Here is a 16,120-nt window from a genome sequence, read left to right on the forward strand (position 1 = left end):
GATGGAGTACTGGCCTTGGAGTCAGAAAGACCTAGGTTCAAGTGTGACTTCAGATGAATTCCAACTCTGTGACCTTGGACAAATCGTTTAACCTTTCATGGCCCCAGACAAATCTCTGAGACTGTAAACTGAAGAGCAGAAGTTTATCTCTCCAATCGTGGATGAAATTTTTTGCTGGGTATTCCCTATAAAAATGAAGTCATAGGAAGAAAATAAAAAGTAGAGGTGATGGAGAAATTGAAATGGAATTGAATTTGAGACTTACTCATTGGTCTCCAGGGATTACTGGTTTAAGAGCTCAAAGGGATCTTAGGAATCATCAAGTCTGAAAAACCAGATTAACAAATTGAGGGCCATTGAAATTAAGTGACTTGCTTATACAAAGCACTATTAGGATTTGAATCCAGATCCTCTGACTCCTCCATTACTTTTTTTTCTGATATGATGTTACCTTCCCCCTACCCCCACCCCCCACCTCCATCTCCACATCTCTGCCAATTTCCTTGCTATCAGAGAAGCAGAGGAACAGGGGGACCCCAATGCTTAGAGATTTCTCTTCCTTACCCATTCCTTCTTAGTATTCCACAGAGCCCCTTCCCTAGCCACATGGTACCTGAACTCTACTCCTTGATGCTAATTAAAAAAAAAACAGGAGAACAAGCTGAGGGCATGGAGAGAAGCCAGGTGGTAGGTGTAAAGGAGGGGTTTTAATGAACTACAAGTTCACTGTGAGTCAGCAGTGGGATGTAGTGGCTAAAAGAAGGATAATGAGGTTTTAGGCTGCATTAAGAGATGCGTAGACAGCTGCCAGAAATAGGGAGGTGATGTTCTCTCTGCTGGTCAGACCACACCTGGAGTATTATATTCAACTCTGGGGACCACTGTTTAAGAATATTGATAATCTGGAGAGTATCCAGATTGGGCAACCAGGATCGTAAGGGCCCTTGGGTCCATGACACATGTCTATCAGTTGAAGGAAATGGAAATGTTTAGCTTGGAGAAGATGCATCAGGGGTCATGGTTATTCTCTTCAGGTATTTAAAAAGTGGACATGTGGATGAGGAATTCAATTGACTTGTTCCATTTGGCCTCAGAGGGTAAAAGCAGAAACAATGGGTGGAAATTGCAAGGTGGCTGATTCAGGATTGATATTAGGAAAAAACTTCCTAACGGTTAGAGCTGTCCAAAAGTATAATTTGTTAGGAAGTACTGGTTTCCCCCTCCTGGTAGGTCATCACCAAACACTGAAATGGCCACTTGTCAGGCATGTAGTAGAGGGCAATTCTTTCTCATACAGCCTGGCCTAGGTGGCTGCTATGAGGTCCCTTCAAACTTAGAAATGCCATGATTCTGTGAAGATGAAGGATCAAGGGTTTGAGTGGCACTAGTCCCCCACTGCTCTAACCTCCAACACCTTGAGGAACAGTGAGGCCAAAGCCCGTGGGTGGCTAGGGGGACATTGGGGAGGAGTAGGTTTGGGTGGGGGTGGGGCGATTAGGTAGGTAGATTGCTGGAAGAAAGGGCAAAATTTGTCTTCTGTTTTCTATCCTTACCTCTCCCCACTCTATCTTCCCCAACTCGGTTCCTTTATTCTGACCTGCCCAGAACCATCCATTTCACATACCCTCTCCTTCTCACACTAAAAGGGCCTATGCAGCATTAGTGAGGGACTGTAGGAGGAATGAATCAGGGATGGAACCTGCCTTTTACAACATTTCATTTCTCCCCAGCCCACTGAAACTTACCTCTCCTTTGTGTTCCATTCCCTTAGGGCCTGGCCCTTTGTGCCCATCAAAGTTACAGAGAGCTAGTCTGAAAAATTCACCCATACTCATGGGCTAAGGGGTGAAGGTTAGCTAACAGAATTCTCTTATCCTTCTCAGTTAATATAGGTGTTTTCTCACAGAAGCCTTCTGGAAACAGCATAACAATCAATGTAAACCTTTTGTTGACTATTGTCAAGGCTTCATGCTTTTTGGCAAGGTGTAGATTAGACAACCTCTGGAGGAGAGAAGGCCCAACTGGGGACATGAGTAGTCTCTTCAGATACCGAAGGTCTCTGCGACTGTTTGTGCTCTGACTCTCAGGGCTGACCCTGATGGTGGCTATTTCAGGTCAGCCAGGCCAGTAGGAAAGTTATTGAGATAAGTGGGGCCCTCCATCATCAATGAAATCACAGCCTAAGTTGGGCTCCTCAGCTACTCTGCGGTTAGGTAATGCTCACCCGAAGTCTTGAGGTGGCTGGCCTGGAGGGCGACGCTGGGAAGGTGTGTGACACGGGGGCTGAAGGGGAAAGTCTGAATGGCGAAAAATGTTCTTAGCTTGAAAGCAAGTCAGCAGCCCTGCTTCCTCCTCCAGCCCACAAGTTATTGAAATGTCAGTGGTTCATCTTCCTCAATTCCCTGTGGCCCATGAGCTAGAGACAAGGGGTTGTAGTGGGAGACTTCAGCCCTGTGAGCCTCCGTATCAGCGTCTACGATCGACTGGTCACTCACTCGTTTAGCTGACGACCGGTGACTAAGCACTTACTATGTACAGGGCATTGTACCAGGCCCCGGGGATAGAAAGAGGAGAAAAACAACAGTATCTCTACCCTTGCAACCTAGCAGGAGAGATACAACATAGGCAGACATGTTCAGGAGGCATTTAAGAGATGTATAGAGATTATAATATGATATGATATAATATGATAGGATATAATACGATATAATATGACATAATATGACATAACATGACATGATATGATATGGTATGATATGATATGATACAATATGACATAACATGACATGATATGATATGGTATGATATGATATGGTATGATATAATATGGCATGACATGATATGGTATGATATGATATGATATGGTATGATATAATACGATATAATGATACAATATGACATAACATGATATATGATATGGTATGATATGATATGATATGATATGATACGATACGATACAATATATCATACAATATATTGTATTGTAATGTAATGTAATTTAATGTAATATAATATAATATAATTATAATTATAATAAAACAAACATGGTCAAATCATAAGAAAAACACTACAGGAGGACCCGAGGAAGCCTCAGAAGGAAAGTCCATGTGGCTGGACGTGCCTTCATTGCATCTCTGCTTTGGACAAAGCCCTGAACTACCTTCTACAGATCTAAAGACAGAACTGCAGAGCCCCCTGCCCTCGAGGGACTTACATTTCCCAGCTGGAGCTTTACGGAAGTGGCGCCTGAGTTGGAACTTGAAGAAAGGATCGGTTTTCAATGGGTAGAGAAGGGAAATGGGATGCCAAGAGGGCATTTGAAGACTTAGCAGGACATGTGGCAAAGGCATGGGAGTAGAAGGGCAATGTAAGAGCCTGAGAGAAGTCCAGTTTGGCTGGAACAGCGTCTGCAGTAGAGGATGCTGAGAGCTAAGGCTGGACACGGAGAGGCCCTGCATTGTGGAAGGCCTTCAGTGTTGGGCTTTATTCATTGGAGAATTGTTTTTGTTTTTTTTAAATACTGGAAGGGCTGGAGATTGATGTCTTGGGGACTCCTGATTTGGGAAACTACCTGGTCCTTATTGCCATAGGACTGGCTCGGCTGATTGGCTTTTATCTTGGCTGGGTAGGGCTGAGGGGCCATAAACCACTGGACGTGGAATCAACAGGACCTGGGTTCCAGTCCTACCTTAAATGAGACCTCGAGCAAGATATTTAACCTCCCTCTGCCTCAGTTTCCTCACCAATAAAATGAAGGGGTTGACCTCAAGATAACTTCCAGCTCTAAATCTACGATCATATAAATAGAATGAGTTTTGTTACTTTCAACTTAGTCACTGATGCCTAGGGAGGAGAATCTCGGGCTATAGTTTTTAAATTGTGAAATAAAAGAATGAACGAGATATTCCAAAATGTCCACCGAAGAAAGTCTAGAGGCAGCTCTGGGAGAGAAAAAAGGGATGAGAAGGGAAGAGAGGGAGGAGCAGGGAGAGAGGGATGGGTAAAAGAGAAAAAGAAAAGGAGTGAGGAGGAAGAGGGGCAGAGAGATGAGAAGAGAGGGTAAGAGAAGGAAGAGGAGAAAGAGGAAGGGAGGGAGAGAGACAAAAAAAGAGGGAGAAAAAGAAAAAGAAAGAATAAGAAAGGGAGATGAGAGGATGAGAGGGAGGGAAAGAGAGAGAGAGAGAGAAACAATGAAAAAAAACCACAGGGAGATAGAGGAGAGGGAGGGAGGGGGAGAGGGACGCTGTAGCCTGAAGGTAACTGGCAAGAAATATGTTTCCCCAGCAGTTTTCAGAGCCGTAAATGTCATCGCTCATTGTGGGGAAATTGCTCTCAGGGGAAATACTGGTGAACAAATCTACTCTCTTCAGGTGATGACATTTGATAAACACGTTGGACACTTCTTTCGCAGTTCCTCATTTGGATGGCTGAATGGACTGCACGAGGCACGATGCAGTGTGCTCCTCATGGAAAGAGCATTGGAATAGAGCTCATAAGACTGGATTATCTTTGTGACCTTGTGTACAGCTCTGCTGGCCTCTATTTCCTCATCGGAGAAATGGGGATGATAACACATGTACTTCCAAAACTATGCAGGCCTCCAGACTCACTGTGTTGGCCCTGCAGATGTGTCTGTGTATTGTGGGTGTTTGGGGGTGGGGCAGGAATTGGCTGGAGCCAGATTGAACTGGTTCCTGAAAGCCGGTTGTTAAATTTTTGGGGTGAGCATTTACACCACAGAAATCAGCAAAAGCTACAAATCTAGGCTTGATTTGTTGTTTTATTAATTTCTAGACTTAAGAAAGTGATAAAGATTTTTTTTGGAGAGAGACAGAGATCTAGATGTTGAAGTGGATAGAGCTCTGGGCCTGGAGTCAGGAAGACCTGAGTTCAAATCCAGTCTCAGACATTTACTAGCTGTGTGACCCTGGGCAAGTCACTTAACCTGTTTGCCTTAATCCACCAGAGAAGAAAATGGCAAACTATTTTACCTCAGTTTCCTCAACTGTAAATTGGAGATAATACCTACCTCCTAGGGGTGTTTGAAGATGAGAAAAGAGAAAATAATTATGAAGTGCTTGGCTCAGTGCCTGGCACATAGGAGAAGTGACATGATAATAGATGATATTTATATAGTGCTTACTCTGTGCCAGGCACTGTGCTAAGTACTTTATAATTATTAGCTCACTCAATCCTTACAACAACCCTTGGGGAGAGAGTACATCCATCTCCCTGCTTCCACAGTCCTGCCAGCCCTATGCTTGTATGCACTTGACCTTCCCCTGTCCAGGCCTGGCCTCACGGACTTGACTTTAGGGAGCCTCGGTTTCCTCATCTGTACAAGGGGGACCATAATACCTTCCATGCTTCCTCATTTTACAGATGAGGAAACTGAGGCAAATAGTGACTTACCCATAATGATGCAGCAAGTAGATGCCTTGAGACCAGACCTACCCACTCCTGAATATAAACGCTAGCTATTACTATAATTTACCAGGACACCTCTGGAGTGGGAGGTGTTTAAACATCGCTGGGTGGACAGAACCTTATGTAATCCATGTCTGTCATGATCATTCGAGTTCTGCTAAACCTTTCCTTAGGTTTCTTCCATCTAGAGCTAGAAGAGAAAGAGAGAGAGAGAGAGAGAGAGAGAGAGAGAGAGAGAGAGAGAGAGAGAGAGAGAGAGGGAGGGAGAGAGAGAGAGAGAGAGAGAAGAGAGAGAGAGAGAGAGAGAGAGAGAGAGAGAGAGAGAGAGAGAGAGAAAGAGAGAGAGAGAGACAGAGACAGAGAGAGACAGAGACAGAGAGAGACAGAGAGACAGAGACAGAGACAGACAGAGAGAGAGAGAGACAGAGAGACAGAGAGAGAGAGAGAGACAGAGAGACAGAGAGAGAGAGACAGAGACAGAGAGAGACAGAGAGAGATTTAGACCCCTCTTTTAATTTTACAGAAGAGGATATTAAGGCCCAGAGGGATTGTTTCTATATAGAATCCTTGATCTAGAGCTGGGAGGAACTTCAAGTCTAGCCTTCATTTTACAGATGAGGCCCAAGGTCACCCAGGCAGTGTGTGTCAGAGAACAGTCTGCTGCCTCCTTAGTCCTTAGCTGTTTCTGGCTTGGCTACCAAGCTGAGTGGTGGCTTTAGATTTCCTGACATTGGATCACCCTTGACTAGCCAGTTAGGATTGATTTTCTGATTATACCCTCTCGCTACCTGGGTGTTAAAGCCTCAGACTGTGACTGATTTATACCTGGAGAACTGTGGCTGCTGCCCACATCAGTGTCAATGTCTGACTCACTCCATACCACAGATAATCCTCTGGTGAAGGCTCCCTGGGGAAGGTGCTAATGATTGGACATGACCTCTTATGGCTCCCTGTACCTGGGTTGTTGGCATGTTTTATTCTTGAGGTGCAAAAGAGTTCAAAAAGAAAACAGAGATCCATCGGCTTAGAGGAAGGAAGGAAGGAAGGAAGAAAGAAAGAAAGAAAGAAAGAAAGAAAGAAAGAAAGAAAGAAAGAAAAAGAAAGGAAGGAAGGAAGGAAGAGAGAGAGAGAGAGGGAGGAAGAAAGAAAGAAAAGAAAAGAAAAGAAAAGAAAAGAAAAGAAAAGAAAAGAAAAGAAAAGAAAAGAAAAGAAAAGAAAAAAGAAAAGAAAGCAAACCCATCCTTTTCCCTACTGGGATCTGGGACTATTCATTGCATCTAATGGCTGCCCATGTGTTAGAAGGTCTTAGTATACTTGGGGGAATTTTTCTGCTTCTTTTTTATTCATAGCCCCTACCCAGAAAATCTAGGGAAATCCCTTTCTGCCAGCATAACGCCATCAACACCACTCATGAGCACTGCACTTTACTATTCGTTGTTGCTTCATTTGTGTCCAACTCTTAGGTTTTCTTAGCAAAGATACTGGAATGGTTCGCCATTTTCCTCTCCATTCATTTTATAGATGAGGAAACTGAGGCAAACAGGGTTAAGTGACTTGCTCAGGGTCACACTGCTAGTGTCTGAGGTCAGATTTGAATTCATGAAGATAAGCTGTCCTGATTCTAAGCCCGGTGCTCTGCCCACTGTGCCCCCTAGCTGACCATGTATGTTTTTGTAGAAGTATGGTGGAACCTTGAAGACAAATGGGTCTATCCATGTATCTCTATTACATATGAAAACATTTATTTATTTGATTGTCTATTTATTAGTTTATTTGTTCATTTATGTGTTTGTTCAACAATCTATTTATTGGTAGCTAGGTGACTTGGTGATTAGAGTATTGGATTTTGAGTCAGGAAGGTCTGAGTTCAAATTCTAACTTAGACACATGATAGCTGTGTGATCCTGAGCTTCTCAGCCTTAGTTTCCTAACCTATCAAATGGGGATTAATAATAATAATAGCACCTCACTCACAGGCTGTTGTGAAGTTCTAATGAGATCGTGTATGTTCTTTGTAAATCTCATAGAGCTATATAAATATGAACTGACTATTATTACCTGTAAGGATCTTCCGATACAGATACGCATTACTCGGCAATGTATATTCTTAGAGTGTTTCACGGGGCAGTGAGAGGTTAAGTGACTTACTTAGAGTCACGCAGCCAGTATGGAACAGAGAAGAATCTTAAACCCAGGTCTTCCTGACTTTAAGGGTAGTTCTCTAACCATTACACTATGCTGTTTCTTGGACAGCTAGGTGTTGCAGTGGACAGAGTGCTGGGCCTGGAGTCAGGAGGACCTGAGTTCAAATTCAGACTCAGACACTTCCTAGCTGTGCGAGCCTAGGCAAATCACTCCACCCTGTTTGCCTCAGTTTCCTTGTCTGCAAAATGAGCTGGAGAAGGAAATGGCAAAGCACTCCAGTATCTCTGCCAAGAAAACTCCAAATGGGGCCAGGAAGAGTTTGACGTGACTGAACAACAACTTTTATTGAAAGAACAAGGAAAGCAAATAGAGAATTCTTGAGAAAATGAGCAGTGCCTCCAATGAGCAGCCATCTGCCAAAGAGGTTATACAAGCCCCAGTCCCTTGTAGTAGGAATAATGAGTAAATGAAGGAATGAATGAAAACTGCATTTATTAAATATTTCCCTTCTGCAAGGCACAGTGTTAAGAGCTGAGGATACAAACAGAAAAACAAAACAGTTCCTGCTTTTGAAGAGGGCACATAGCAGGCAAAATTAATACTTGTTGATTGATTTAATATGCAAAGTAGCTCCCTGTAGCTCTGAGCAGATGTTTTTTGGCTGTTTGCCTTCTGCCCTGTGATGGCTGAGTGACTTCAGTAGTACAGGATGCCCCAAAAGACCTAGTGCAGTTTTGTTCAAAACTGCTCTAAGACTTTTGGGACTTTCTGTAGTGTTTTCTATTACTCCTGCAAGTTCCATTACCAGTAACTCCCCCTGTGGAGTGTCTCATGCTCCCAGCTGCTTTGAGTATCTCTCTTGTAGGATCCTAGATCTAGAAATGGAAGGGACCTTAAGAGTACCCTAATCCAAGTCCCCTTCTTTTAAGAACAAGGAACTAAAGCCCGGGAAGAAGAAAAGGGCCTGAGTATGATTACATGAGTAGTTTGTGGCCGAGCCAGGATTTGAACTCGAGTCCTCTGACTGTTGGTCCACTGCTCTTTTTATTGTACCATGCTTCTACAACCTGGGCAGAATCCAGTGGCTTCCAGCATGGGGCTCCAAAAAGGTCTTTCTCACTCTCGGATGCAAAGTTGGGTTTTGGCCTGAGAGTTTTCAGCCTCCCAGAGGATCAGCCTTAAGGATTCTCCTTGTCCAACAGGAGAGACAGATCTCCTTGAAGTGAGTGTACCCTGCCCTCTGTGCTACTAGCCTGGAGGTGCCACCTTGCTGAGTCTCTTCCCTTTGAGACAGTCTGTCATCCTCGGGCCACACAGCAACTTGTCCAGCTATACTCAAGCTTCAAGAAAGTTTCCATCACACATTCCCAGTACATATAAGGTGACCACAAATCCTTTTTTTTTAATTTAGTATTTCATTTCCTCCCCAATTACATGTAAAAAACCCCAATTTTCATCTTTAGTTTTTAAAATTGAGTGCCAAATTCTCTCCCATCCCACCCCCCCTTATTGAGAAGGCAAGCAATTTGATATAGGTTATATATGTGTACATACATGTATAGTCATGCAAAACATGTTGCCATATTAGCCATGCTGTAAAAGAAAGTGTAGACCAAAATAAAAATCCAAGAAAAATAAAAAAATAAGAAAGGTATGCTTTGATTTGTATTCAGACTCCATCACTTCTTTTTCTGGAGGTGGATAGCATTTTTCATCATAAGTCCTTCAGAGATGTCTTACTTAGATCATTGTATTGCTGAGTATAGCTATGTCATTCACAGTTGAACATCTTATAATATTATTGTTACTGTGTACACTGTTCTCCTGGTTCAACTCATTTCTCTTTGCATCAGTTCATGTAAGTCTTTCCAGGTTTTTCTGAAAGCCTCTAGATCATCATTTCTTATAGCACAATAGTATTTCATCACAATCGTACACCACAAATTGTTTAGCCATTCCCCCAATGATGGGCATCTCCTCAATTTCCAATTTCTTGCCGCCAGAAAAGAGATACTATAAATACTTGGGCATAGTTTCAAATTACCCTACATAAGGGTTGAATCAGTTCACAACTCCATCACCAATGCATTAGTGTCTCAGTTCTCCTAATCCCCTCCAGCATTTGTCACCTTCCATTTCTGTCCTATTAACCAATCTAATAGGTGTAAAGTAGTGACTCAGAATTGTTTTAATTTGCATCTCTCCAATCAACAGTGATTTAGAGCACCCTTTCATATGACTACAGATAGCTTTGATCATCTAAAAACTGTTCATATGTTTTTGATCATTTGTCAATTAGGGAATGACTCTTATTTTTATAAATTTGACTTATTTCTCTACATATTTGAGAGGTGAAGCTTTTATCTTCAAGAAACTTTCTTCAAGAATTGTTTCACAGTTATGATTGCTAACTCTATTTCCCTCCATCCTATTTTTCCCTGTTTGTTCTATTCAGTCTCTCCTTTCACCCTATCTCTCCTCAAAAAGTGTTTTATGAATCTTTATTTTATTAGTCTTATATTATAAGACTACTGACTACTGCCTCCCCCAATCCACTCTGCTTTCTATGAGCACCCCCCTCATCTCTCTTCCCCTTCCCCTCCTACTTTCCTGTAGGGTAAGATAGAGGGTATATTATTCCCTTGTTGAGCCAATTCCAATGAGAGTAAGGTTCAAGCATTCACCCTGCCCCACCTCCCCCATCTTCCCCTCCACTATAAAAGCTCTTTCTTGCTTCTTCTATGTGAGATAATTTGCCTCATTCTACCTCTCCATTCCCCTTTCTCCCAATGCATTCTCCTTTCTTACCCACTAATTTTGTTTTTAAAGATATCATCCCATCATATTCAACTCACCTGTGCCCTCTGTCTACATATACTCCTTCTAACTGCCCTAATAATGAGAAAGTTCTTATGAGGTACAAATATCATCTTCCCTTGTAGGAATGTAAGCAGTTTGACCTTATTAAGCATCTTACGATTTCCCATTCCTATTTACCTTTATATGCTTCTCTTGAGTCTTGTATTTGATAGTTAAATTTTCTATTCAGCTCTGGTCTTTTCATCAGGAATGCTTGAAAGTCCTCTATTTCACTGAATATTTTTTCCACTGAAGAATTACACTCCGTTTTGCTGAGTAGTTGATTCTTGGTTGTAATCCTAGCTCCTTTGTTCTCTGGAATATCATATTCCAAGCCCTTCAATCCCTCAATATAGAAGCTGCTAAACCTTGTGTGGTCCTTACTGTGGCTCCACAATACTTGAATTGTTTCTTTTTGGCTGCTTGCAATATTCTCTCCTTGATTTGGGAGCTCTGGAATTTGGCTCTAATATTCCTAGGTGTATTCATTTTGGGATCTCTTTCAGGAGATGATCAGTGGATTCTTTCTATTTTACCCTCCGCTTTTAGAATATCAGGGCAGTTTTCCTTGATAATTTTATTTGCAAGGTAATTGGGGTTAAGCGACTTGCCCAGGGTCACACAGCTAGTAAGTGTCAAGTGTCTGAGGCCCCATTTGAACTCGGATCCTCCTGACTCCAGGGCCAGTGTTCTATCCACTGTGCTACCTAGTTGTTCCTGATAATTTCTTGAAAGATGATATCTGGGTTCTTTTTTTATCACGGCATTTAGGAAGTCCAATAATTTTTAAATTATCTCTGCTGTATCTATTTTCCAGATCAGTTTTTTCCAATGAGATATTTCACATTTTTGTTCTTGTGGTTTTGTTCATTGTGGAACTGGCATTAGGTGGGAAAGGTGTCAAGCTATAAAGCTTGGGGTACTCCTCCCCAAAATAACAAATCAATTAAAAGTTAGTTCAAACCCCATTATACCCCCTAGATTGACAATATTGAAGGAAGCAAATAGATACACTACTAGCCCTCTCTCTGAGGAGAACAGAGTGGTGGCCTCCAACCCCAACCTCTTGCTTCCCTTCCTGGCAGAAATGAAAGTCTCCATTGGAGAAGGGTGGGGGAGAAGAGGCTAGAAATTCCCATTCTACCTCCCTTCAAGTCACACACATAAGGACAAATCCTCTCTATACAGCACAAATAGGGAAGGTTTGGAAGAAGGGAAGGTTTATGAGCAAATATAATGAGGTGTTTTGGACACGTTGAGTTTGAGGTGTCTCTAAGACATCAAAGAGAAATAGAGACACCAAAGAAAAGTCACAATTGATCAAGTAGTGCCTGAACAGAGTGTAGCAGTTTGCTCCACTGATGCAACTTCCCAACGTGGAGAGGTTGAGGAGCCTGTTCCAGGAGACCCATGATAACTGAGATGATGCCCTGAGCATGGTTAGACATTCTGTAACTGGTTCCAGACTGCTCTCTCACTTACTTTCTCGGAACCAGGCTGCTATATTTGCTCCCTCAGGGTTCTGGGGCATCCAAGAAGTTTGGGAATGTCTCATCTCTCCTGCCATTGGCCCAAGCCTCCACCAGCCATATTTCCCTCCATCATTAGACACCAGTGACTAGCTGTACTATTTCCATTTAACCCCTTAATATAAACCAGATTTTACAAAGGGATATTTGCTTCAAAGATACAGCTAGAACAAAGTACAGATACCTCCCTCAATACCTCAGCCCACTTTCCCCTTTACACCTCAATCTCTGATTAGAGTAGGTTCACTCCTAACAGTTTCACACATCGATCTCATCAAGTTTAGTTACTCTAGTCAATAAACGTTTATTAAATACCTGCTATATGCTAGACTGTGTAAGAATTGCTGGGACACAAAGAAAAGGAAAAGACAGTTAGGAACTCACAATTCAACGGGGGAGACAACACCTAATTAACTATGTAGAGATAACGGATATGCAGGACAAACAGGATATCAACAGAAAAAAGGCACTAGAATTGGTCAAATTGAAAAAGAGACAAAACAAATTCACTGAAGAAAAGAACTCCTTAAAAAATAGAATTGGCCAAATGGAAAAATAGATATAAAACCTCACTGAAGAAAATAATTCCTTAAAAAGTAGAATTGAACAAGTGAAAGTTAATGACTATGAGACATCAAGAAACCATTGTCGTAGCTTACTGTTTTTCCCTCAACGAATTTCTCACATATGACCTCTTCTCTACTCACCCAGCCACAATTTCAGTTCAAGCCCTCATCACCTCTAACCTAGATTATTGCATCAGCCTCCGAATTGGGCAACCTGCCTCATCCCTCCCCACTCCCGTCTGTTCTTCAAATTGTTGCCAGAGTGATTCTCCTTAAGTGCGATCTGAACTTATCCCTCCCCGGCTCAGCAAACTCCAGTAGCTTCCTATTGCCTCTGGAATCAAATATAAACTCCTTTGTTTAGTGTTTTAAAGCCTTTTACAACCTGGCCCTAATCTATCTTTCCAGTCACATAGGACATTAGTCCCTCCCTGAACTCCTCACTTCCTCAAATATAACACTCCATCTCTGCCTCTCTGCCCTTCTAATGGCCCTTCCCCATATCTAGAATTCACTCCCTCCTCACCTCCACCTTGCAGAATCCCTCTCTTCCTTCAACATTATCTTCTATGATAATGAAGCCTTTCCTGATCATTCCAACTTGGAGTATCTTCCCTCCCAAGCTAACTTGTATTTAACCACTTTGTATTTATTTGTGTTTTTTGTTGTTGTTCAGCTGTTGATTAGTCCTGACCCCATTTTGGGGTTCCATGGCAGAGATACTGGAATGGTTTGCCATTTCCTTCTCTAGTTCCTTTTACAGATAAGGAACTGAACAGAGTTGGGTGACTTGCTCAGGGTCTCACAGCTAGTACGTGTCTGAGGCCAGATTTGAACCTAGGTCTTCCTGATTCCAGGATGGGCACTCTATCCACTGAGCAACCTAGCCACCTTATTTGTATTTATTGTCTTTCTATTTATTCTGTATTTACTTGTGTTGTTGTTTGTCCTTTGTTTTCAAAGATCAATGACATCATGGGGTGATGTCTTGACTTGCACTTGATTTAGCACAAAGTCCTCAGCCTCACTCTCTCTTCCTGAGTCATCAAAGTCCAGTGTCAGGACAAAAGTTAAGATGATTGGTGATGACCCGGGATGCAGTGGAGAACCTTGGGATCTTTGATGTCTGACCAAACTCTGAGCAATCCATAGTACCTGCTTCAGCAGCCTTTATGGTGATTGCAACAAGTTGTTCCCATCCACCGATTCCGTGGTGGCCATCTTCACCTGCTTAGGGCAGACAGACCCCTAACTCACTGATGGGTTTGTGGCCTGTTGGTTACTCTGATGCTGGTTTAGCATGTCTGCCTAGATAGTTTACTGGGGTGTGGCCACTGCCCATTCTACAGCTTCTTGGAGCCACAGGTGAGAGCTAGGCGCCAGGTGGACACCAAAGGTGTATGACCAGGCCTGAAAAGGACTCAGCAAGCCCTCATACCACAGGTGCTAGGCCTTCCCAAACATTCCATACATCCCATATATTTACTTATACATGTCCTCATCTCTTCCGTTTGAATGGAAACTCCTTGTGGGTAGGGACTGTTTCTTTCATTGCATTTGTGTCCCTAGCCTCTAGCACGGTGCTTACCCCTTAGTTAATACTTAGTTCAGTGATCGATTGATTGGCCATAGAGAATTGAGCTAAGACCAAGTCTCCACCTCTCTACTCACATAGTCATCACTCTAGTTCAAGCCCTTATCACCAGTTATTTAAACCAGCCTCCAAATTGGTCTCCTCGCCTAAAATCCCTCCCCACTCCACTCCTCTCTCCATTCAGTGGCAACATGATTTCCCTAAAGCAGAAGTCTGACCACATCACTCCTTTACCCAATAAACTCTAGTGGCTTTTCATTACTTCTAGAATCAAATACAATCTCCTCTGTCTGGCATTTAAAGCCCTTCACAATTCGGCCCCATTCTACATTTCCAGCCTTATGACACATAACTTCCCTTCCTATAACTCTGCAGTCCACCCGCACCAGCCTTATTGCTCTTTCTCAGATGACAGCCCCCTGTCCCCCATCCATTCTCATATCTGCCTCTTAGAATCCCTTGTTGTTTATCGTTGTTGAGTTGTTTCAGTTGTGTCTGACTCTCTGCGACCCCATTTGGGGTTTTCTTGGCAAAGAGACTGGAGTGGTTTGCCATTTCCTTCTCCAGCTCATTTTATAGATGAGGAAACTGAGGCAAACAGGATTAAGTGACTTGCCCAGGGTCACACAGCTAGTAAGTGTCTGAGGCCATATTTGAACTTAGGAAGATAAGTCTTTCTGACTCCAGGCCTGGCACTCTATCCACTGAGCCACCTAGCTACCCTAGTAACTTTCTAGAATTCTCCATGAAGAAGCTAGATGCCTACTCATGAATATTGTGGAGGGAATAAATGTTCAAGTAGGGGTTGGGCTAGCTAACATTTGAAGGAAGTGCCCTCCAACTCTGAAATTCTATGCCTCGACCCATTTGAGGGCATAGCCAGGGGCCTCCAAAGTACTGGAAAAAACAGAGCAGGCAGTAGTCTTGAAATAGAAAGTCAGTTGAGGCTGGTCTGGGCGGTGGGCAGGCCAAGGAACAGATACCGGTTATTCCTGACATCAGGCTAGTTAAGAATCCTGATATAGGTAGGTTATCAATGGAAGGAGACACAAAGCTCAAAGCAGTCCAAGAACAAATATAGGACAAAGCCAAAGACATGTCCTCGTCAAAGGACAAGGCATACAGACAGCGGGTACTGGGCCAGAGAGGACTCAGACTCAGCATGAAGACAGGGTTCTGACTCAGTTGATAATGCCCTCAGGAGAGAACTCTCTGGTACTTAAGAAGAGGCCACGCCTGTAGATAAGTGACTGGAATGGGGAATCAGTCAAGTCCTGAGCAAAACTATTTAGTATTTGTGTTGGATAGAAAGGGTTGACCTGGAACACTCTGTGGGCTGGTTGGGCCTGACCTCATCTTTATTGGAATTTCCAAATAGGCACACAGTTCATGAGATCATCGTTTAGGGTCATGGCCCCAAACCCTCCTAACTTCCTTCCTATCATTTGTAAATTTAATGGGCAATGAGGACTAGATGCCCGAGTTCCCTGGAATAGGGAACTCCTAAGTGAGGAAACTCTCCACCAAAGGTTGAAGAAGGTTAAAGTACACCTTCTTTGCCGTTTATAGTCTTAGAGAGTTTGCTTCTAAAACTGGCTGAAAAATTTAAATAAGCCTTTCTAAAACTTATTTTTATCTTTGGCCCTTAAACATACTGTCTCCATCTGGGTAACAAGCTTTGCTGTGCCAAGTGAGTGTTCCTTTTATTTGTCCTAAAACTTCTATTCTTTCAAGATTTAAACACTTTCTAGGATCTAGTGAACAAGACCATCCATATTCCCCTGTATATCATCTTTATCTTGTCTCAGTATTTATCTTTCTAGGCTGAAAAAGTTCATCTGTTCCATGTGTCTTCACGTGGCAACAGGAAAACTCAAGAATGATTAACAAAATAGTTGTCCTTCAGCTGTGTACAGCTGCAAGGAAGGAGAATGAGTCAGTGGAACAGCAGCGGTAAACTTTTGACCACAGCTTAGCATGGGACTCGGTTTCTTCTTCTG

This window comes from Trichosurus vulpecula, chromosome 7 (genome assembly GCF_011100635.1).
Source record: "Trichosurus vulpecula isolate mTriVul1 chromosome 7, mTriVul1.pri, whole genome shotgun sequence".
NCBI lineage: Eukaryota > Metazoa > Chordata > Mammalia > Diprotodontia > Phalangeridae > Trichosurus > Trichosurus vulpecula.